The sequence below is a fragment of the Euprymna scolopes genome, chromosome 9 (assembly GCF_053919585.1).
Source record: "Euprymna scolopes isolate OS-2025 chromosome 9, ASM5391958v1, whole genome shotgun sequence".
Lineage (NCBI taxonomy): Eukaryota > Metazoa > Mollusca > Cephalopoda > Sepiida > Sepiolidae > Euprymna > Euprymna scolopes.
In genome coordinates, this window is record NC_136490.1 from 146,284,532 (window position 1) to 146,310,312 (window position 25,781).

The 25,781-nt window shown below is 33.7% G+C and overlaps 1 protein-coding gene across 1 annotated transcript in view; it reads right to left on the minus strand.

Moving 5' to 3' along the window:
* The window catches only part of LOC145284891 (WW domain-containing oxidoreductase-like), an 820,745-nt gene that overhangs the window by 704,218 nt on the left and 90,746 nt on the right, over window positions 1-25,781 (minus strand). The window lies entirely within an intron of this gene.

The window sequence follows — 25,781 nt, forward strand, 5'->3', positions numbered from 1 at the left end:
CAATATTTTCGAAAGTCATCCCCTCTTTTCGATTTCTAGCCTTTATTTAAACCTACGTCACTTCTGGTTTGGCGGTGGTTGCAACAGCAAAGACTTCATGTTTTTCCCCCGTTCTTTTCCTCCTTCATGGTACAGGTTCAAGCCTGCCTTCCTACTCTACTATGTCAAGGACTATTGATAGATTCCCTGATCTTATATGACATTACAGTCAGCACATTAGCTGTTGATCTTGCAGGATGAAATACATATTGCTTGCCACTGATTTTTGGGGTCCTGGGTATGACCTTAAAAGCATCCAGTAGTGAGGCCCCATTTGGGGGCTATGGGGAATGCAGAGCTGCTCTTTAGTTACCATTAATTCCAGTTGGCCAGGAGCAGTAATATCTGTTAGGGCACTTAGTGCTACTAGACTGTCTGAAGATACTGGCTTCCTGACAAAAAATACACCAAATATTGATGTTATTGTTTTTTCTTTACCCTTTGCAAAACTCAATCATGTTCTGCAAAGTCAAAAACAATTTTAAAAAAATAACACTTTCTTCATACAAAACAACAAACCAAACACTATGAATATATATTTGAAGATACAAAGAAATTGAAGCATAATTTTTTTTCTAAAATTACTAGATTCGGCAATGAATAACCCAAAAATTCTTAATATAGTGTAAAACAAAACAAGCAAACCAAGACTGTTTTTATTAAGGTGATAGACAACTCCTTGATTTATAACAGATTCAAGCAACTCACGATTTATAGCAGACTGATTGGTCTGTACTGAGATGCAGAAGACTGATTTCAGTATTCCTGAATACTGGGCAGGTTATTATTAAATATCTTCAGATAACTTTACAAAAAATATCTATATGTATAGAATCTTAATTACTTTCTTGGGTGTTCTCAAAAATCAAAAGGCTCATTTCCTGGGACTGACATTTGACGCTATATGTAATACATAGATATTCGAATATTCCATTAAAGTTCTCTTTTACATCTCAAACACTGAGTTAGTAATGAAGTTGTGAACATAATTTTCCTCTCCCCCCCAATTGATCATTTAAATATGTTATAGTAATCTTTTGTGTGGTCTCTTGGTCGGTAATATCACTAAATAAGGTTTATGGGTAATATGAGAAAATAAGTCTGTGCAGGCATTAAAAATGTTTCTTATCTTAAACATTCTTACGTGAGGAGTCATTTTGAGTAAAAAATTAATTTATTTTACCCATCTAAAGTCGAGAAATGCACGATTAAAATGTGCAAACATTGCATGAGTAAAAATCAAGATGGTTGGCACCAGCAATTTCGTAGAGCAAGTATCAGAAACTAAGATTAAGTGAAACAGAACGAACTAAGGCAAAACTGACAACTGTTATTCATATTTCTATAAGTAAAAAGAAATTAAAAGGAAAATAATTTAAACAACTTATATTTTTAATTGTATAGGATAAATGCAAGAAAAAAAAAAATGAAAAATAATTTCAACAACTTTTAAACAATTTTTATTTTGAATTAACTTTTTTATATTTAAAAATGACAAATAATGTAAACAACTTTTAAACAACTTATTTTTAAGTAAATTATTTTTTTTAATTTAAAATGAAAAATAATTTATGTAGAATAAATGAAAAATAATTTATGCAGAATAAATGAAAAATAATTTATGTAGAATAAATGCGATACAGCAAAGGATTTCACCAAATTTATTTGTGCCACTCGCTCTCTCCACACAAATTCATAAAGATACGAACTAAACAGATTCACCAAAGTTCTGTGGGTTCGTTCCGTTTCACTCGATCTTGGTTTTTGATTGCAAGGTCAAGGTTGCTACTTGCTCTACGAAATTGCTGATGGCAGCCATATTGATTTTTATTCATTCATTTTATTCATTCGCTTGTTTAACACTGTTCCGCTGGCCTGCTTCCCGGTTGATTACAACATGGTAGCCTTCAAATCCACTGTAAACAAGTTCTTGTTGAGCCACCCTCAGAAATAAGTAACTTTTACCCAATTTACACTATTAACGATTACTGCACTACCACCTTATATTAAGTAACCCTTATCCTCGATTATCCTCCGGGCCTTGATAAGTGGTTACTCCCTTATAAAAATAAAATGCTATTGTTTTATTGTTTTAAATTTGTCTTTCAGTATTATTAAAAAAATATATTACTTCCTGAAATATTTATTGATTTCTTTTTTATAAAACTAAAATAATTCTGATGCTGTTTGTTGCAGACTGAGTCGTCCGTTCTTCTGATTCACCAACTAGGCTAATATACGAGCGAATGTAATTGATCTCTTGCTTAGCCGAATCCATAGTCTAGATTAGTATCCATTACACCATTCATCAGACAGTCTCGAATGAGTCAGAAGTAAAAGCAATATCTACATGATGACAAATGAATTAGCTAAAAATAATAAGATGTTAAAACTATTTTTTTTCTTGTCAAACGTGTCTGCTTAAACAGTTTGTGCTGTAATCTCACACTAAACGAACAATCAAAAGTACTTTCACACTATTACATGCCACGAGATTCCACCAATGATCTCCAAGAAAAATGCTTTAACTGTGGACAAGATATCTTCTGTTGGGGAAAGATAAAATAATACTTTGCAAATGGACGGCTGAAAGCAAGGAAATGGAAAATACAAAAAATAAGAACCGCAAAAATAAAATAGAAAAAATTTAAAAAAACAAAACAAAAAAACTGAGTATTTTTTCTTCATTTTTTTAAAACTAATTTTAATTTAATTTATTTATTTTTGTTTTGTTTTTACTCTTCCTGCTTTATTTCCATGATCCCAAACCAATACTGGTGATGCCAGTACCAGGAGATAAGAAGCAATCCAAGACAAATAAAAAGTTTTAAAAAAAAATGCATTATTTATCTTCTCTTTTCTTACACTTTACTAGATGTTTAAAAAGATGTTTAGAATGGCGGGATTATCAATACAGAGGCAGGACCCAGGCGGGGATTGTTGTATGTACACAATTTGGTCCGTTGAGAATAGATAACACCTTGTTTAACAATCAGTTTCCAACCTATCAGAAAGACTGCTTAACCAAATAAACATCAAACATTCTCCAATGCTGAATATACCTATACACTTGAGAGACCGAGGATTTTAAAATCTGGAGGACTTCCCCTCTAGTTTTGAGGATGAGAGATGGCAAAACAACTTATAAGTAATCTCTGGTCAAAGTCTAAAATGTGAGTAATGTCGAATATATCTATCTATCTATATATATTATATATATCTATCTATATATATATATTATATATATCTATCTATCTATCTATATATATTATATCTATCTATCTATCTATATTATATATATCTATCTATCTATATATATTATATATATCTATCTATCTATATATATTATATATATCTATCTATCTATATATATTATATATATCTATCTATCTATATATATTATATATATCTATCTATCTATATGTATTATATATATCTATCTATCTATATATATTATATATATCTATCTATCTATATATATTATATCTATCTATCTATCTATATATATTATATCTATCTATCTATCTATATTATATATATCTATCTATCTATCTATATTATATATATCTATCTATCTATCTATATTATATATATCTATCTATCTATCTATATTATATCTATCTATCTATCTATATTATATATATCTATCTATCTATCTATATTATATATATCTATCTATCTATCTATATTATATCTATCTATCTATCTATCTATATTATATATATATCTATCTATCTATCTATATTATATATATCTATCTATCTATCTATATTATATATATCTATCTATCTATCTATATTATATATATCTATCTATCTATATTATATATATCTATCTATCTATATTATATCTATCTATCTATCTATCTATATTATATATATCTATCTATCTATCTATATTATATATATCTATCTATCTATATTATATATATCTATCTATCTATCTATATTATATATATCTATCTATCTATCTATATTATATATATCTATCTATCTATCTATCTATATTATATATATCTATCTATCTATCTATATTATATATATCTATCTATCTATCTATATTATATCTATCTATCTATCTATATTATATATATCTATCTATCTATCTATATTATATCTATCTATCTATATTATATATATCTATCTATCTATCTATATTATATCTATCTATCTATCTATATTATATCTATCTATCTATCTATATTATATCTATCTATCTATCTATATTATATCTATCTATCTATATTATATCTATCTATCTATCTATATTATATCTATCTATCTATCTATATTATATCTATCTATCTATCTATATTATATCTATCTATCTATCTATATTATATCTATCTATCTATCTATCTATCTATATTATATCTATCTATCTATCTATCTTATATCTATCTATCTATCTATCTATATATATATATATATATATATATATATATATATATATATATATATATATATCCATCCACTGGAGGGGCAGGCCATCTACAACTTTGAAGATGCTTTTGTAGTGAGGAGTTCTTTTTACAGGGTGAGGGTGCTGACCCCATGCTCAACCTTCCCAGAAGGTACACACAGCGTCTAGCCTTCCCAAATTGTCACCCATCTAGTACAGGCCAGGCTCAACATTGCTTAACTTCGGTGATCTGGCGAGAACCGGTGTGTCAATGTGATTTTGCTATACATCTCTCTCTCTCTCTCTCTCTCTATATATATATATATATATATATATATATATATATATAATTAAATAATTATTCTTTTATACTAGACACTAGTCTTTAATGCTTATGCAATCATCAGTGTAGGATGACAATTCCTGCCAGTCAGGAGATTCGAACTCGGCCATGAAGCCACCGTTGACTCCATTTGCTAAGCCTTTACCTCCGAGCTACCAAACAATTGTCACGTGAATGAAAGAAATTAATAACTAATAAATGCACACAATTTGGCCACAAACATTAGACAATCCAGAGTGTTCGAACAACGAAAATCGTAAACGTTGCATAAACGCTAATTGGCTGCCTTTTTAATTTATACTTTCTAGATAGTATTCTTAAAGGAGCTTAATAATTATAATTAAATAATAATTATTCTTTTATTGTTGTGGCCCTAAGGAAAGAACACGTGAACAACATGTTTAGGTAAAGAGGTTTTGTACCGGAATGCCTCCGATAAGTAGCGATAATCGAAAAAAAAAAAAAATTAAAAGTGGCACAGTCTGATTTTGACCAGAGTTACTACTTTTACACAGTCTAACATCACAAGAGTATTTGAGAAGTTTTATCACTGCACAAACAAATATATCTGGCATATAAAATCAACAGTAGGTTCTTTTATATGACAGGGGCGCGTTCAAAATGAATGTTCCATTTTAGATCACAATTAAACCCTTATAGTTGATTTTTGCATTTTAAACTTTAATTCAAGCCATTATCACGACACAAGTAGAAAGGCCAGGTATATAAAATATGCAAATATTTGCTGAATCCCTAGAACGGCATCCAATAAATACTGCATCACTCAAAAAAGTAGAGGAGAACATCATTTTATATACACTATGGTGTGGAAAACCCATTTCTACTTTTTACAGGGTTTTTTTTTTTTTTTTTGCAAAATTGTTACTTTCAAGAATTTTGTGGAGAATCTTAGTGATATGACTGAACATGGTGATAGATTCCATCAGGATGTTTCAATGATGTAGAAAAATTTTCAAGGAAAATAGAATCCTGACATGTTGGCAGACCACTGCTGGAATATAAAAAGGGGGGATGACACTCAACACAAGAGGCTTAAGAGGAAAAATGTTGCTTAAACAGATAATTCTGTGTCTCATTCATAACCAATAATGATAAAATATGATTTATAGTGCATGAAAACTATGCCTAATCTAGAGAAATAAAGATCAGATTTAGTATCAGGATACGTTTTGTCTTTTTTTTGTTTTGTTTTGTTTTTTTAAACCGAAACAGGTCTTATGTGTCATACATTTCTTTTTAACAGGAAATTTGTTGCACAATGTAATCTATATTATACTAGCAAGGGGGGGGGCGTAAAGTACGCTTAAATATGATATTTTAATTAGTCTAGATTTTGTATATATTATTACAGAGTCGTGATTTCAAAAGTACAAAAAAAAATTTGGGTGCCATTAGCTAGAATTGAAACCGAAAGCAAAACTGTAGCATTGTCTCTCTCTCTCCATATATTGAACTGATTTTTAGATAAATGGACTTCCGGAATTTGCTAGTGGGTGGTTAAGATTAAGTAGTGTACACGCATGCACGTGTTTCAGTTTCTTTGTTATATTGTACCTAATATAGTAAAAAAAAAAACGGGAAGAAACTGAAACACGTGCATGCGAGTATTATGTTTTTTCTAAGCAGTTCACTTTCTTGTAAGTAAAAAAATACTCGAGTTGAGAAACCAAAACCTACTTTTCTTTTTTACTATATTAGGTACAATATAACAATCAGTAGAGGATTGACTCTTATGATAATAAATGTGGAATCTGTTTAAATTAAATATCATAGTTATGCGTATTTTATGACCGGCCTATGCTGGACGGCCTGCTATTTGCATAACCTCTACAAGTGAAAGTCATATGAGGCTGTAATCAATTCCCAAAGTAGTCTCCAACTGAGCCAGGGCCAGCACATAAAACTGGTCATCATATATTTTGTCCTGGGGTGAGGCATGTAAATCCATATTCTAGCGTTTTGGCAGCCTTGTTTGGATATTAGCATGATTTTGCCAGAGACAAGACAGGATGTTTGAAATGTCACTAACAAAGGGGTTTAAAGTGGGTGGATACGGATTATCTAAGTGACCCTGTTCATAGTATAAAACTAGTAATGGATGGATTGGCTACAATAAGAGAGTTTTGCTCATTTTCATCTTGGGTTTCTTCTCATATTTCAATCATCAAAATATAAATAAAAATAACATAAAACTAATGAAAAAAGAAGGATAAAAAATACTGTCTCACCCTTCTGAACACATTGTAATGTGAGAGTCATTAGATGATATAAAAAAAAATTCTCTCTCTGTCTCTCTCTCTCCATATATTGAACTGATTTTTAGATAAATGGACTTCCGGAATTTGCTAGTGGGTGGTTAAGATTAAGTAGTGTACAATGCATAATGAATTTGAGTAAGAGTGTTAGATAATCCTTGATGAGGCGGGGGGGGGGGATATGTATATTGTCATACCTCTCTCTCTCTCCACATTCTTCTCTACAAGATAATATGACAAAGTCAGTGATGTAGTCATTACTGAAAGTCATACGGAAAGGGGAGGGGTCTCACTTTTTGTTTACTAATCAGCTAATGAGTCACAGCTTATCTAGGCTACAAACCACTTGAGGATAAGTTAATGAGATAGATGGATTGTCAATTGAAACATGAGGAATATTATGAGAGAATTGAAACTATAAATATATATATAATGTCCCTGTAGTGTTCAGTAACGATTATTAAGAGAGAAGCTTTTTTGAATGCTGTGCACTTATTTTCTTCTGTTTTTTTTTCATTTACATCTGTAACACAAAAAAAGAAGGAAAAAAAAAGGCAAGAAAGCAAAGCGTCTCAGTAACACGCCACAACAGTCTCCCAGGATTCTTCTGCAATCGTCTGTCTGCGTTCTCTCTGTGAACTACTTTTATGTAGTTGAGCAGCAAGATTTTGTGTCACTTTGCGAGATCACTAGTCATAAAAGTTGTGGACGCCGCCATCTTGATCCTTTTTCCCCCCCCCCTGCAGCTGCTTGATTCCACACCACACAGATGCTTTAATGATAAGCCCTTTTCTTGGTTTCCACAATTTTCCCTACAGAATCTCTCGAGGGCCACAAGTGATGATTGTTATTTTTTCAACCCAAAAGAGGTGTATTCCCACTTGGACATAAGCGGCTACTATCTGGGATCATATCTAACAAGAGACTGCAGAGAGTTGAGCAGAGAGATGCCTATTCACATTACATTTAAACTTCTGCATGTTAGTACAGTCAGGGAAGCAGAAAAGTCAAACTGGTAATACCTGGTCAGGCAATGCTGACTTCCTCTGAAGGAAAAAGTCTACTGGGAATATCAAATTCACAAGCGGTCTCAAACACTGGTCAAGGGAAGATGAAATACAGCACTTAGCATTCCCCAATGGTCACCCATCTGGTACTGACAAGGCTCCACATCACTTAACTTTGGTGTATGTCATAGTTTTAACATCCTTCCTACTCCCTCGATTAACTTGAACCTGTCTAATCATAATGAGTAAAGATAATATAGACTATATATAATTTCTATATTAGCAAATAAAACTTTTACTAAGGAACGCATGATATGGCTTCTTTCTTTTTTAATTCAGAACAGTGTACCAACATGGTTATGCCATATACAGCTGTAAACAGGGAGGGAATTCCAAAATCTATCAGTTCGAAGGAAGAAATTATTAGAGTAGGCTTTCTGGTATCTAGGGACAGTAACAGTGAAGGGGTGGGATTTTGCTGCATTTTGGCTTAGTAGTATGCACATCGAGGGGGCACAAGTACTATGAGTTCATCAGACCACATTCCATTGAAGTACTTGTAAAACAAGCACATGGATGCAACATTGTATATATGTTTCTCTTGGTTGGGTTATCACACACACACACATGAAAAAAAGGAGATTCAACTTAAAATATGTTTTATTCAAATAACTAACGAATCTTTATTTCCTTAACTCTGAGTTGCTTATAAATATCTTTGGTCTAAGTGTCACTATTTCTCCAGAGCTATTTGTTTTAATAAAAGTGATGGCGTTGTCTTCCTTTGTGGGATATTACGAATTCAAAGTTATCACCTTAGTATGAATAATGACCACTAGGAGCAGCTTTTTACAGCTTCTTATTTGCTTCAGTCTCTGCTTTGACTTGGAATAAGAGTACCAGTTGGATTCCCATCTATAGATTAAATAAAATTAATTTTTACAAACTTTTTTTTAACAAAATATACATCTACTAAACAAATTTACGAAGCACACATAAAAAAAAACATAGATAAATAAAACGTTTAGATTAGCATCGAGGTCAGATTGTGATAAAAAATCATTTAATCTTTTGTTGTGATTTATAAATCTGTAGGTATTAAAATAATTAAAATAATAATTATATATAACTGAAATTAAGAAATAATTACAGATTGTATAATATTGTAAACGTAAAGAGCATATAAATATTAGTATCAATATTTATAAAATAATCCCAACCAGATAAAGAAGCTTAATATATGAGATAGAACAATAGTAGTAATGAAAATGTGAAATTAAATTAAGCAAATTAAAAACTTTGACAAAATTTTGTATTCCACAAGAAATACAAAAACGTTTGTATTACTTGTCAAATAACAAATTTGTCGTAAATTTTTTTAATTATCTGAATTTACTTCCAAATTTTCATTCATATATATATATATATATATATATATATATATATATATATATATATATAAAGATGGAGGAAGTGAGGAAGCAGGGCTTTGGAAATCTTTTTACTCAAATACGATGTCCAGCATATTAAAAATATACCTTTTGTTGTAAAAATCTAATGGATAAACATCTGAAGAAGTTGGTTGGGACAGGATATTTTTATGAAAACATAAATCGTAAAATTGCCAACTCATCAATGAAACAGCTGTAATGGAAAAGAATCCAGGAAATAAACGAAGGTTATAAAAAGAAAACGTGAGTCTTTGAATTTTCAACAAAATTTTCCACTATATATATATATATATATATATATATATATATATATATGTGTATATATATATATATATATATATATATATAATTGTATCGCTGAGGGTTCTTTGATGTAATGTAGTTTATCACTATCTAAAATCTGATTTAATTGTCAAAAAAACTGGCCTGGCCTGAGGATGCAGCTTCCATAAAAGGAATTGCAGCAAGAACATGCATGCACATATGTAGCTAATAATGTTTGTATAAATAAATATAGTACTAATATATATTAAGTTAATATATGAATATACATTAAGTTAATATATGAATATATATTAAGTTAATATATGAATATACATTAAGTTAATATATGAATATATATTAAGTTAATATATGAAGTGAGAAAAAAGATATGTAAATAAAAGATAAAATCTATTTATTGCTAGAATTAAATAAACTAAAATTGTTTAAGGGATTCATTTATCTTCTACACAAATAGACACACACACGCAGAAAATCAGATTTGCAGAAAATAACAGAGATAAGTAATCAAGCCTAATTACATCCCTAGCATCCATTTCTTCCTCAAGACAAACCTCGATTCACTTGCCATAAACAATGCAAACAGATGTGGAAGCAAAAAGCAAGAAATAAATAAGTAAAACAATATGTATATGGGGGAGGAGTTTTAAATACCATTGTTTAAAGCAAAGAGAAATAAAAATTAAATTTTAAAAACTGAAATAGGAAGAAGGAAGATTGCGGGTAGAACATCCAAAGCCACCTGGTGGCTGCATGAGAAAACTTGTAGGTGGGAATAATTAGACAGTTGAACACAAGAGAGTTGAAATGTGGGTCAATAAAAAAAGGGGTGGGCGATTACAAAAGCTAAATTTATAAGTAACTAGCTGCAACTACCCGGCGTTGCCCAGGATGCAACAAAATCATTTTTGCTTTTAATTTTGAACATTTTCTAAACATATTTACTTATCTATTATACAGAAATGGTGGTTAAACCAGTTTCCTCCCAAAGAAGAAGTGTCAAGAAAATGTTAAATTCATGGGCAGTCTGCAGTCGCCTGTATAAACGTATAGAGATAAGTAAAATATTAGTTGTAAAGGGGCATAACTCTTTATATTATTTAATCAAATATGAATTATTTCCCTTGATGAATTTAATTTTTCAGTCATAAGTGAACATTTTTGTTGTCCGGACAGGACTACATAATTTTTTAAATAAACTGTAGAGAAGTATCCTACTATAATGCCAATAAGAATAACTTAGTCACGAGATTAAATATCCCCATTTGACAAGTAATGATAGACCAAAGTCTTATCTGGGTCTCACTTATCCAAACTGTATGAAGTATTTCCAAAATTATGCCATGGAAATGTTGACAACTCATGACCTATTTACCGGATGAGGCTGACAGTTTTCATGGTTTTTACTGCTGTGAAAGAGTATCAGGTCAATACTTTAAATTTGGAAAAATCAGAAATTAAAATTCAGTCAGATTTTCGGTCATGAAAAATCTTTTTAAAATCAAAGGTCAAGGCCATATAAGACGCTGGACTTCATTGGCTACAATATGTGTCAATTAGTGAGTCTCTATGATAAATAGAACCAAAGATAACCAAAAGTTACTTTTACCTTTTCTGTGATCTTAACTTCTAACCGAGACATCCCAAAATCAAATCAGATCAAAATGAGACCATGACTGATATTTTGACCAACTTTGATAATGAGTGGTCAAGTGATGTGGACGCTAAGCTGTATACAAACAAATAGCAACAAACTTGATCGAAATCATAACTTCTACCATGATGAAAGTGAAAATAAGTGAAAATATTTAGAATTAAGTTTGATGTCATCTTAAATGCTATATAAGTCCAACTTTTAAAATCTCACAAGGCAACCAAATAAAATTTAATAATAATATAAATAATAAAAATGTTCAAATAGTTTTTTTTATTATTCTTGTTCATCACAAACAAGACACACGTCTACTGGGAACTATGTGAGCAGATGAGCAAAATATCTATTCACATTGAACTTAAACTTCTGCATATCAGCAAAATTCCACCCTTTCGCTGTAGAGGTTCCTAGATGCCGGAAAGCCTTCTACTCTAATAGCTTCGTCCCTCAGATTAGTAGACTTTGGAATTCCTTCTCTGCTTCTGTGACTGTACTGACATGCAGAAGATTGAATGTAATGTGGACAGGCATGTCGTCCATCTTCTTGCCTATGTTCCCCTCTTGCCAAACTTTCACAAAATCATTCAGCTAGCTACAACCACTATATATGATTTTCCCTACTCTCTATCTGTGCCTAAATCTAAATGATGATTCCATGAACAAAGCTTCTTTCCCAGAACTTTGAATACAACATGGTAACCTTCAAATCCAATATAAACAAGTTCTTGAACCGTCCCCATAAATAATCAAATTCTACCCAATTTACACCATTAACGATTACTACACTGCCAACTTACATTCATTAACCTTTATTCTCGAGTGGCCTACGGGCCTTGATAAGTGGTGATTCATAGTTTAAAAAAATCTCCTTACATAGTCCCCAGTAAACTTAGTCCCAAATAGTAGCCCCTTATATTTAAGTGGCAATATACCTTGTTTGGGGGTGGACAAGAGTAAAACAAAGGGAGGTAATTCAAAGGGTGAATAATATTTTATTAAACAAATGGAAATGAGTAAAACATCAGTCGACATCCAAAATCACACTTGTACATAAATGACAAGTGAAGAAACACACTAGAATGCAAGGAACAACAGGTAGAAGATAGTCTATCCAGTTTCAAACACTGGTTTTCATACTCTTTTCTCAACCTCATTCGGATGTTTTGTTTTATGGTATATCAACTCTTATCAGATTCAATCATTTTAGCAAAAGTCCTTACGTTTCAAGTTCTTTATATCTTCAAATATTTATTCATGGTGTTTAGTTTGGTTATTTTGTAGAGAAAAGTCGTTTTGGGTTTTACAGAACATGATTGAGTTTTGCAAAGGTAAAGAAAAAGCAATAATATCAATGTTTGACATGCTACATTTTAAATCTTAGTCCAAAGGCGAAGTAGTGCCAATAATTGCTGATCATGACAAAATTTTATTCATGATGTAGTATTTGATTTTGGAACAATTCATTTTAAAATGGGTAATTTTTTCAAACTTATTGACATCAGATTTTTCTCAATATTTTTCTTCATTTCATTTTTGATCATTGGATAATTTAAATTTTAAAAAATGAGCGTAGATATTATTCAGCAGAAAAAAAAAAACTCTTGTAATTGGGCACACTTTCTCTCTCTATCATATGAGTATATATCTTTCTGTTGAATGCGGAAATCTGCATGGAATTTTTAACAAAGCCCTTTATTTAATCCATGGAGGTAGTATGCTCTTGTTTCATTAGCCAGGACTAGGAAGAAGTCCTTATTCACACTTGTATTTTGAGTATTGCCTGCACTGAGGATTGAACGTTCAATCTCCACAAGAGTAAAGCTTACAATTGAATTTTACTAAATATCTTATCAACTACAACAAGTGTCCTTGCATGAATTTTATGAGTCTATTTTTTTATTTATTCAATTTTTACCCCAAACAAGGCACAGTGCCACTTTGAAGTATGGGGCTACTATCGGGGATATAAGTTGCAGGGGTATTATGAAGGGAGATGAGTGGCAAGATGTCTGTTCACATTACACTTGAACTTCTGCATGTCAGTACAGTTGGGGAAGCAGAATCCAGGAAGGGATTTCCAAAGTTTAGCAGTTCTGGGGAAGAAACTATTTGAGTAGAAGGCTTTCTTACACCTAGGGATCTCTACTGTGAAGGAGTGGGATTTAGCTGCTTGTCGGGTTTGTTGGGGGTATTTACGTTGAGGGGGTACAAGTGCTTGTAGTTCATCAGAGCATTCACCATTAAAATACTTGTAGAACAGGCAGAGGGATGCAACATTTCGTTGATGGGACAGAGGCTGAAGCTGAGATGACAGTTCAGGATCTATCAGGTTGGCGACTCTATTTTGAACCCTGTCCAGGAGTGAGAGACAAATAGCAAATACACCAGCCCAAATGTGACAACAGTACTCCATACATGGGCGAATGGTGGCCTTATAAAGGTATAGGATACTTTCAGACGTAAGTAGTTTTCTAGCACGGTAGAGAGAGTCCACCTCCTTTGCAGCAGTCTTGGCAATGCTATTCCAGTTCATGTTTCCTGTAAACGTTAGGCCGAGGAGTTTAAAGAAAGTACATTTGGGTAATGTGTTCTTGGCCATTGCTATTAGTGGTATAGAAGGTTTCTTGTAGTTATTGAAGGAAACAAGCTTAGTCTTGGCAGCACTGAATGTGACCATCCATTTTTGCTCCTATTCCACTACAAATTGGAGGTCTTCCTCTAGTGTTTCTGGCATTTCCTTAGATATGTGTTCATTTGTTTTCCCCGCATGCCTGTTATAGAGAGTGGTGTTATCAGCAAATATATCCATTTCAGAAACAATTTTATCAAGGCGGTCATTTATGAGTATCAGGAATAATAAAGGCCCAAGGATAGACCCCTGAGGTACACTCGCATTTATAGCATATTGCTTAGATGTACGGCCGTCGAGGACAACCTGGATTTTTCTGTTAAGAAGGATTTAATTACATTATGTATTCTTCCTGTAATACCATATGATCTAATTTTCCTTAGAAGACCATCATGCCATATCCTATCAAAAGACTTAGATATATCGAAGGCTACCACTCTACCCACCCTTGTTTTGTACAGTGAATGATATATACATTCAGAGATTACAGTAAGGATATCAGCTGTGGATCAGGCTCGCCTAAATCCACATTGATTGTCGGTCAGGTGTTTAGCAGCTGTAAGGTGATGGACTAGAGCTTGATTAATTAAGAACTCAAATGTTTTGGCGAAAAGCAGGAGAAGGCTAATGGGGCAATAATTTAATGGGAAAGCAAGATTCATTAAGGCATTTGTTGTAAAGTCTTAGACCTATATTTATTTTTAGATGTACAATCTTACTATAAATCCCTATTTATTGTTGCACATTATATATATATATATTATTATTATTATTATTATTATTATTATTAATACATATAAAATAAATAAAACCTTAAGTCTCAGCTGATACAAAACAAAAGAACTGTGAAGGGGAAAGGAGGATGGAGAGAACGAGAAGGGAGAACACTGATCAGACCTCCACTAAAAGAGTGCAAAAAGAACTGGGATCTTGGTAAGGCTTATTGCTACCCAAATCCTACTTGCTACCGACAGTGAAGATCAATGATAACTGCCAGTGAGATATCAATAGCAAGCGGCTATTGCAATAATACAAATTCATTTGGAAAGATTATTGAAAGAGGTGAAACATACTAGAAATCTGATGAGACTTGCTGTCACCCAGATTCCAGGGAACACCAGCGGTTATTATAAGTGAGTAATGTTTGATGATGACCTGTTGGAGAGTACTTAGTGAGTACATAATAAGGATAATACAGAAGGTAAGTGGTTTATTTTCTAATAAAGATATTGCTTTCTATCCTCTCTTTCTCAGTTTCTCTTCCCCTCAGAGTGTCTCCCTCCCTCCCTCCCTTTCTTTCTCTCTATGTTTCCATTATATTTTGTATTATCATCATATAATAAGGATAAAAATAGAGTATGTTATGTAACTAAAACTGAGTTGTGTAAATTTAATGTCTGTTATATGGAATTCAACCAAAATTAAACCTGTATATGCCTTTAAGTCAAGTGCAAACCTGACTAGCTCCCCTCATTTGAAAAGGCCCATAGAAGATTGATTATGTTTATCCCGAAATGCATTAGTTTAAAATATCACTGATCTACACAACTACTAATTTTTTTTATAGAAGCCTTAAAAGTCAGTTTAACATTTCATGAAAACGTTTTATTAATTATTTTATTATTAATTTTATTGCTATCAAACCTTCTTTGAACGAATCATTCACATAATTGAAACTGGATATTACACATATTAACCCACGAGCCATTGCTTAGCGTCTATATCATGACACATCATAGGAAATAGACGGTGTGAACAAATTTCGTGACCCCGCCCAAAATACGTTCCACGATTTCTTGTTTGATTCATTTCAATATGATTTTTTTTTAAAATAGATAGGTTTATTTATTTTATAAATGGTTGTGATCCAACGGATAACGAGTACGTCTAGTATTAGACTATATTTCTACTATAATATAATATGCAACACGATAAACTTTAAAAATAATTCGAACGTTTTTCATTGGTTACTTTGCAGATTTTATTCTACGATAAATCAACATGTTTTGAAAAAGATGTGACTGATAGCGTTTTAGAGAATCCATTGAAATAATTAAAATGTCTGCTTTGAAGTTTTCATTTTTAATTACAAGAAAATAGCATAAAATGAACGGTGAATAAACAGAAAATAAAAGCGAAATCCGTTTCACATATCTATTAGAAATATTAGATTTTTAATTAAAATAAGAATTAAAACTTCAAAAGAGATATTCCAATTATTGCATTTATGTGTAAGGATTTTTAAACTAGCAAGGTTATCCGCCGTTGGTAGGGTGGACGAATAATCAAAGCATATGTACAGGGTGGAGATAAAATTGCCGCTTTAGAAAAGACCACATGATTCCATTTCCGTTTGATGAAAACCGGTTTTCTTTTTGTTACAGACCATTTACTAATTGGCCAGTTTGTACAAATTCCAACAGCAATAGAAGCCTTCTATCATGTCTGAAAATGACACGATGTTCAACGAGTGAGATTGGAGATGCGTCGCTGTACCACTCATGCTCTCTATCAATTCAACATATGACAACAGAACCATTGCCAGTAACCTCAAAATGCAAATCCAAACGGTTCAACACTTGAGAGCACAGCTCAATGAAGTTTCTGGCCACAGCTATGGTCTTTGGTGTGGTTTCAAGTGAGGGCCATATCATTCTACCTCACATCTTTAAGTCGGCTTGAAAGTCAACACCAAAGTGTACTTAGATATGCTGAAGAGTGTGGTGATCTAGTAAAATCAGGTGGCCGCTGGCAGACCCTAGGTGTGGCAGCAGGGCTTGGCACCAATTCACAAGTCCAAAGAGACCCAGACTTTGCTTCAGAAGGAGTGCTACGATTTTGCATCCTTCTCTCACTGGCACCCTGAACCCATAGGACTATTTCGTTTTGTCATATGTCGAGAACATCACAAACATGACCTCCCACAACACCAAAACCAGTCTGATCACCGCCATCTGCCGAGTATTCGCTGAGCTCCCGTTGGCGCTTGTGGAAAAGGCATGCTTCCAGTTCTAGACCTGTATTGAGGCAGTGATTGAGGCTGAAGGTGGCTACATTGAATAGATGTCAGCTCTACTACATAATCAAGTTATCTGAACTGATTTTTTCAATAAAAGTTTTAAAATAAAGCTGTTGTGTTGTTTTCTTTAGAGCGGTAAATTTATCATTCCACTCTGTATGTATGTATGTACGCTTTTCCTCGATGTCCACAAAAGGTTTCTTTCAGAGAAGCGCTCGCTTGCTTCACAACTTCTTAAAACTTTTTATATCATCTATAAATTATAATATCTCACACTTAACCACGACGCTTGCCTGTCTATTTAATTTTATTGACTTTCAAATGTTAATTATTCCACATTTCCCACATCAGCACGCGTTACATTCGGTTTTCGGTATAAACAAAAAGCGAAACTCGACTCTAATCACAAGCCCCACAGCCCCCCCCCCCCGGCCCTCTGTGGCCTCGGCAACAAGATCAAAGTGTAGTATCTGTTCCGGCAGATACTGCAAGCAAAGACCAGATGTGGGGGAAACCCCACATACCTGACCTTTAACCGGCTCCCATTTCCCACGTCTCGGGAGCTGGTCCCCTTTTTCCCTTCCCCCTCCCTTCACTCCTCACATTAAAAATTGGCCTTGTGCCTAATTTGCTCGGTGGGGGAGCAAATAAATACCATCTGTTCCGGCAGATACTGCAAGCAAAGACCATATGTGGGGGGCAACCCAACATATAAGACCTTGGTCAATGTAGGGGCAACCCTTCATACCAATTGTCACTATCCAGCTCCCCTACTCCCCGGGGACTTGGTCCCCATTTCCCCTTCACTCCTCACTTTTAAAATCGGCCTTGTGCCTAATTTGCTCAGTGGGGGAGCAAATAAATACCTCAAAGTGTAGTATCTGTTCCGACAGATACTACAAGCAAAGACTATATGTGGGGGTAACCCCACATATCAGACCTTGGTCAATGTAGGGATCACCCTACAGACCAACAGTTACTATCCAGCTCCCATTTCCCACCTCTCGGGAGCTGGTCCCCTTTTCCCTCCCCCCTCCCTCTCTCTCCACATTAAAAAACGGCCTTGTGCCTAATTTGCTCAGTAGGGAAGCAAATAAATACACACAGGCCCGCCGCTCTCCGGGGCCCGGGCGACAAGATCAAAGTGTAGTATCTGTTCCGACAGATGCTGCAAGCAAAGACCAGATGTGGGGGCAACCCCACGTACCTGACCTTTCACCAGCTCCCATTTCCCACCTCTCAGGAGCTGGTCCCCTTTTTCCCTTCCCCCTCCCTTCACTCCTCACATTAAAAATTGACCTTGTGCCTAATTTGCTTGATGACCGAGCAAATAAATACTCACAGGCCCAGAGCCAGTATGGTCAGTGTCGACTTCGTCATATCAGACGGTAGCTTTCATTTCAAGACGAGGGAGCGGGTTTTTAAAAACAAACAAACCGATGTATTGACCTCATTAAAAACTGTCCCGCACAAAATGCTAACTGCTGAATAGCTATCGCCGTCATGTCAATCAAAAATGCGCACCTGTTTTTTTTTCACACTTTACTATTTTCCAACTGCGCGTCGTCAAGGCTTTTTTTTTCACGGGCACCTGTTTTTTTTTTCACACACCCGGGCAACGCCGGGTACCCCTCGCTAGTTCTATATAAAAACTAAAAAAGTGAAAACAAACGATAAATAATTTTAAGAATGAAAACAAACGATAAAATACAAAAATTTGAAATCAAACAAATAATTTAAATACGAACAATAAAAGTTACTAGTACAGAAATATTTTTTAAATTTAATTTAGAGAAAAATCACATCGGTTGAATGTTATTTTTTTGGAACTTTAGAAATGAAGATTGATAATATAATTATCTATGTAAAATTAAGTAATTTTAAAGCAGTATACACTTTAATACTGATAAAACTGAATTATGAATTTAGAAAACAAAGAATTAAAAAAACATATTAAACACAAACGATGAATAATTTTAAAAGGGAGCCATGGTGATTCCCTACTTTTTAAAACTAACATTTCTTCATTTTCTTTAATTTGGGATTTTTAAACGATTATCAAGGCTCTACATGAACGTGAGGAGATCGCTTTTTTTTTTTTCATTTTAATATACTTGACACTACCTTTGTTTTGAAGTAAAGAAAAACGTAAGTTAAAACACAGCTGGAACATTATCTTGTCTTTGGTAACATTTATTTTCGGCACAGGATCACAGTATAGTATCTGTTCTGATGCTACATTTCATTTTTTTCTGTCCTCGGTCAGTGGAGGAGAAATCCTTCATGACTGAGAAATTTTTATTTTATTTTTTTTCCTATTCAGGGTGCCCCTTTTTGGGGAGATAGATTTTCCCACATTAAAAACCGACCTTGTGTCTAACTTTGCCCTCGTGGTGAAAGTAAATTAATTTTTTATATTTGTTGTTATTTTAACTAAAATTTAATGTACTCTTTTTTTTTTTTTAGTTCATATAGAGCATTTAATTAAAGCTAACTTTAACAACATCCGCGTGCTCCATATTTTGATTCACAACATGACTTCTTTTTCGAAAATTACATAGAACTTTAAAATGTTTGGAAATACTCAATGAAAGGATTTATTTATTATTAAGAGAATATTCTGAAAAATATTCTCATGTAAAAATTATTTGTTTACAATTTTAAAAACTAAAACAAAATTAAATAAAATTTGCAACTTTCCTGATAAACAGTTAAAATATCAACATAATATTTGTTGTATCATCAATAAATAGAATTGTTTCTTTAATTTATATTAACAATGTTATCAAACGTTATGAAATTACTTGAATACAGTTCTAATTAAATACATGTTTAATTAATAAAAATAATGTAACTTACTTGGATACAGTTCTAATTAAATACATGTTTAATTAATAAAAAAATAATGTAACTTACTTTACTATATTTGGTTGGAATAAAAATTTTCTCTTCTAATGGCACGTATCCAAAAGAAAATATAAGTACTTTGGGGCCTTTTGGATAATTTCCTCAGCAATTTGGAACAACACAAAAATAAACCATGTTGGACAGCAAACTGAAAAGTCTGTAGACGAAACTGCTACTGATAGGGACAGTTTACCTAGATCTCACTCTGGTAATGACATCACGCTTTTAGATTCATTGGCCTCCTTCTCTCTCGGTAGCTGTGGTATGGCAGATATATGCAAATACCGAGCCGTGTGTGAAATGACATCATAGTAAGGAAAAAGAAAAAGACTAAAAAAAAGAAAGAGAACGTAATAGAGAAGACGATCATGTTAGAGACTTGGGTGACATCACAGCTGTAAAGAGAAGTCACACGTGGTGGGAGCATGCGGAATAAAGGTCTTTTCTTAAACCTGAAACTGGAGTTGAAGTTCTTTCCTCGTTCCTATTCTTTATCTTCTTTACGACTGAGTCTATAATGCATGGGTCCTGGGTGTGTACATGTTAACGCCTGTGTTAACATGTTTAACATTACCAACTAGTATGCAATTTGACAAGGGTCACACTGAGTGCATGGTAACTCATATCTGTATCTGTGAACCATTCCCAGGGTTGAATGAAAGATGCGTGACGTGAAAATGATGCGGGGGGGGGCAACAGGATAAACAGTAGATTAGGGGTTCTCAACTGAGGTTCACATGGACATTAAGGGTTCATAGAATATTTTGGGGGCCTATAATGATATTTTGGTGGCCATGAATAAAACCAACTCATAATGGTTTTTATTATTAAAAATTTAATTTCTACTGAAATTTTGGTTTGATGTGGAAAAAGCTGAAGAAGACATTAAATGAATTTGACTATTTCCGAGATTTCAAAACATTTCCATAAAATTGTCTTGAAAGCAATATAAAAAAAGTTATAAGAGCTGTTTAAATATGTGCCTCAGACGGTTCTTTCCTTATTATATTGTCTATCAGACCCTTACCCTTCCATACTATGACCAATAGTTATGAGGGGATCCACCAAGAAAAAAGAAGGAAAAAGGAGTCCATGATAAAAAATGGTTGAGAACCACTGCAGTAGATAAAATTGAGTTCAACAGTGACAAATGACGTCACATTTTTGAGCAGAGAGAAACAAAGGTTTTCGAATCAGTCTCTCTGTAAAAGTCATGCAAATGAGATATGGTCAATAATGTAGAAAATTTTGTAATCTAAGGCAAATGTTACTTCGATGTCTGTCCGTCTGTGTCATTATTTCAGTGAAGTAAATAATCAGTTAAGGAAACATTAATTTCTGTCTCCTGAGTTAAATCTCTCTAAATAAAATCTGGAAAAAAAAACTCAGTCAACATCTCCTTGTGTCCCCTTTCTTTGTGTAAAGAATTTTACTTTTACAGCGACCACTAGGCATCTGTCGTGTTATTCAAAAAACTAGACAGATCGCTAATCGGAGTTTGTTTGAAATCCATACAACTTAGGCGAACCTCCACAATAGAGGTAAACACAAAACAAAGTCTCTTGCACTTTTAAAATAATACGTAACAGGAATTAAATGATTTGAAAACAATATTTATTTTCCAGTGACAACACTTAACAGAGATAATGTGTTTGCTTGTCCTGCCTGTGATTCCCGTTTCTCTCTTTTTATCATTGTTGTCTGCTGCCTTTATTTTATTGGCATGGATGACGTCAGAACATTCCACAAGGCATTGTCTGAAATGTCAGTCAGTTTCACTGGCCTAATCTCCAGAGATTTTAAGTCCCCCATTTTGACTTCTTTGACGTCATTCCCAGGGCACCTGAATTCAGGATCACTGCCGTCACCCAGGATCTGACCGACTGTCCTTTGACTCATCTTCGCAAGTCTAGACAGCCGACTGTCCACCTCTTCCACCTGCACTCCACCCCCCTCTGTAACACTTCTACAGCAACCAGTAGATGATAAAAAGCAGTGATGAAGAGAATAAAAAGTCCCACGTATAAACACCTCGCACGTAGGTGTAAAGAACAATTTTATTATTATTTTTTTTTATTTTTGTTATTAAAAATGTATGAATCATTCAAACTACTATTCTCATCTTGCTCGCTATTTTAAATATGGTTCAGCCGTTGTAATCTCTGACCTCCTTCAAGTGCCTCTTTTTGCACTCGAGCATCTTTATGTCAAACTCCGGGAAGGTATAGATAATTTTGGACGGGATTATGGATTGCTTATAGCTTTAGGAAAGGGAAATGAAAAAAAAGACAGGAAGAAATAGCGAATGTCTAGTAACTTTGTATATCGACTAATGGTTTTTCTCTCACTGCTATCACATTTCCAGAGGCAAATATTCTTTTTAAGACTACATCATCAATGTTCTAGAGAATGAATCAAGTGTGAAATTATCCCTTAAGCTGCCCTGAGTGTTAAGATTCGATAAGCATTGCGCACAAAGGGTACAAAACCACCCTTCATCTGAAACCTTCCTCTTTCTCACAGAAGAGACGTTGCAAGTCTATCTCTGCTATATCTATATTTTCATGGCAGGTGCTCAACTGAGCTTCTATCCACCCTCCACAGAACATTTGCAGCAAACACTAGTCTAGCTACAATAACTGCCAACCATTTTCCTTGTTACCCAAGTTCCACTATTATTGTCGTAGACATTTATGCTGATCTATGGTAGCACATCAAAGACCGTAAACGACCAAGTTCTCTGATTCGCTCTCTTCTGATCTTGAGCAATGAGGAAAGAGGTGGCTTGTTACTTTTAATGCATCTAAAACCAAGCTTCTATCTTTACATCATCAACGCTCTGATCCCCATCTGGCATCAATTGAAATGAATGGCTCTTGTCTTGGGGAGGCTTCATGTTCTGAAAAGCTTCTGGGCTTGACTTTTACACCTGATCTGAAATGGAACACGTACATCAAATTTGTTGCCAAGATCGGTGGAAAAATAGTGGGATCCTTCTATTGATCCAGTAGATAATTCACTGCTGATGCAATTCTCTACCTACATAACAGCTAGGTATGTCCAAGAATGGAGTACTGTTGGCACATCTGGGCAGAAGCTAAAAGGACTTATTCTGCCTTGATAGAGTTCAAAATAGACTTCGTTGCCTAGTAGGGGATGCTCTTTCCTTTTCCCTGCAACCTCTTTCTCACAGAAGAGACGTTGCGAGCCTGTCTCTGCTTTATCGTAATTTTCATGGCAACTGCTCGTCTGAGCTCCAATCTATGGCGCCCCCTCATCAAACTTTCACAAAAAACACTCATCTAGCTGAAAACACTATCAATAATTTCCCCTACTCTTTATTCCATGAACAAAATTTCTCTCTTAGAATGGCCTGCTTGTGGAACTGTCTTCCGTTTGCCTGCTTTCCGGCTGACTACAATATGGCCATCTTCAAGTCCAATGCAAACAAGTTCTTGATGAGCCGTTCTACTTAAGTTAACAAATTTACCAAATCTTCACTACTAATGATTACTATGATTCTGATACTGTACCCCCTTTAACCCTTATCCTCGAGCGGCTTCCGGGCCTTGATATGTGGTAACTCCTCTGTAGAAAAAAAAAAAACAATGTTGTCTCACCTGACACTCATTAACCCTTATCTTCGAATGGCCTTTAGGCTTTGATAACGTAACAAAGACGCTGATGCTAATAACTGAAGTAACCTGCACAAAAATATGCAAATGACTAGGCTGGCTGTGCAAAGTAACGTCACAGCAAAGACACAGATGTTTGAAGAAGAGGTGTTGGAGAGGTGACAAGAGAAACACGTGTTTGATGCATGTGACAAGTCACACGCAGTCGGAGAATTGGAAATGAACTATTTATTATTTATTTTTTTGTATTAGTCCACCAAACAAATTATTCCCTGTAATATATAATAATCAATAAAGGATTGATTCTTTAATAACACATATGCAATCTGCATAAATTAAAAAATCATGTTTAAGTGTATTGTACGACTGGGCAATGCCACGCTGCCAACTAATAAGTACATAAAAAAATTGAAGCTTATTTTTATTGTAGTTATGGAATTTCCATGGGTCTCACTAGAAACATTATGTTGCTTTTTTTTGGTAAATCTATTATTACACTAAAACTGAGTTAATCAACCTTTGTTTCTCTAAGGTCTACAGTTATCTATTTGAAACACAACAAATATGTGCTAAAATATTCCTTGGTTTTACAAATGGTTTATATTAGCTTTGTGCAAAACTAATGTCGTTTTTTGACGTTCAACTTCGTCAAAAAAACATTATTTTTGCATCAACCTAATATTTGCAAAACTAGTCCTTTTTAATTGTTTTAATTAGCTGTTATTTGTATTCTTTGGATTGTTCGAACTACTGTTCACATCAGGTTTTACTTGAAGCAACCATTGTCCAACCATTTTTTAAAGGTGTCTTGTTCAACTTATAATCTTTATGTCAAACTCAGAGATTTGTATAGAACAAACTTAATCCTTTATTTAATCCATGCTCTCATTCTGTCAGCCATGACCCAGTAGAAGTCTTAAATGAGTTGTACTTCTATTTTCAGTAACGCCCATACTGAAGATTGAACCTTCAACCTCCAGAAGATTGTCACATAGAATTGATTAAGTAGCAGCCTTTCACAAGTTAAAAGTGCAATCTTTATCTAAAAAATTGCTTCAATGTTCAAAGTATAGTTACTAATTTATTGATATAATCAATATGCTGTTCAAGAATAATGACTCCTGAACTGTCAGATTTGGTGATGTCTAAAAGTCTTTATTTTACGTTAGGGCTTTAACAGCTTTGAAGTGTATAGAATTCGAACCAATAGAGTTGTCTACAAAACCATGGATAAAATCTACGACATGCTCTTAGCAACAGCTTTGAGAACACTTGCTTTTATGAGAAAACATCTTTAATGTGTTACTAGACCACCTGTTACCCGTTAGGTCAGTATTTGTTTAATTATTAAATATATACTTTCTAGACATATATGCATAGCTTGATCATCATGTTTTACAAGGGTTTTTTTTTTACATAGGCATAACCATTTATTAAGAGACCACTCAAAAATAAAGGGTTAAAAGTGTATCGATACACTGTACGCTGGAGAGGTACGTCTGAGAACTTATTACATTTCATTTTTATCTTAACTGATACAACAGAGTGGTCGGAAGATCCAAGAGGAGACAGAACGGAAACTGAACATAGAAAAATAAATAAATATAAAGTCAAAGAATTTCACAAATTAGAATGCATTGTGATGTCATAATAGACCATCTTTCTCTATCCCCCTTTCTTTTCTTTTCTAATTTACTGAATTCTATTTCTCCTACAACTTCTCTTATAACTACCCCGTTATTGACATATATGTCCTTCCTCACAATATCTAATACATTCACATACAGGTAAAGTGTGCACGGTGACAAGCAATATAGCAACATCCTCAGAGTTTTAGTAATATAAAAAATACTAGGTATACATACCCGGCATTGCCAGCTGAAAAAGCATAATGAAGTCACATACTATTTAAGATACACCAAATATGCTAAGTTGTTACGATTTTTCTAAAAGTTGACCATATTTTGGATTGTTGGAAGCATAAAACAGTCATCTTCATCTATGAAATCCATTTAAACAGGGGAATAAAATTTCGTAACTTAAAAGGAAAATAACTCATAGGCTAAGTGAAAACTTACTTCCGTTTTTAAACGCAGCTGATGTTGGTTATACCAATAATTAACAATAATGTAAATTAA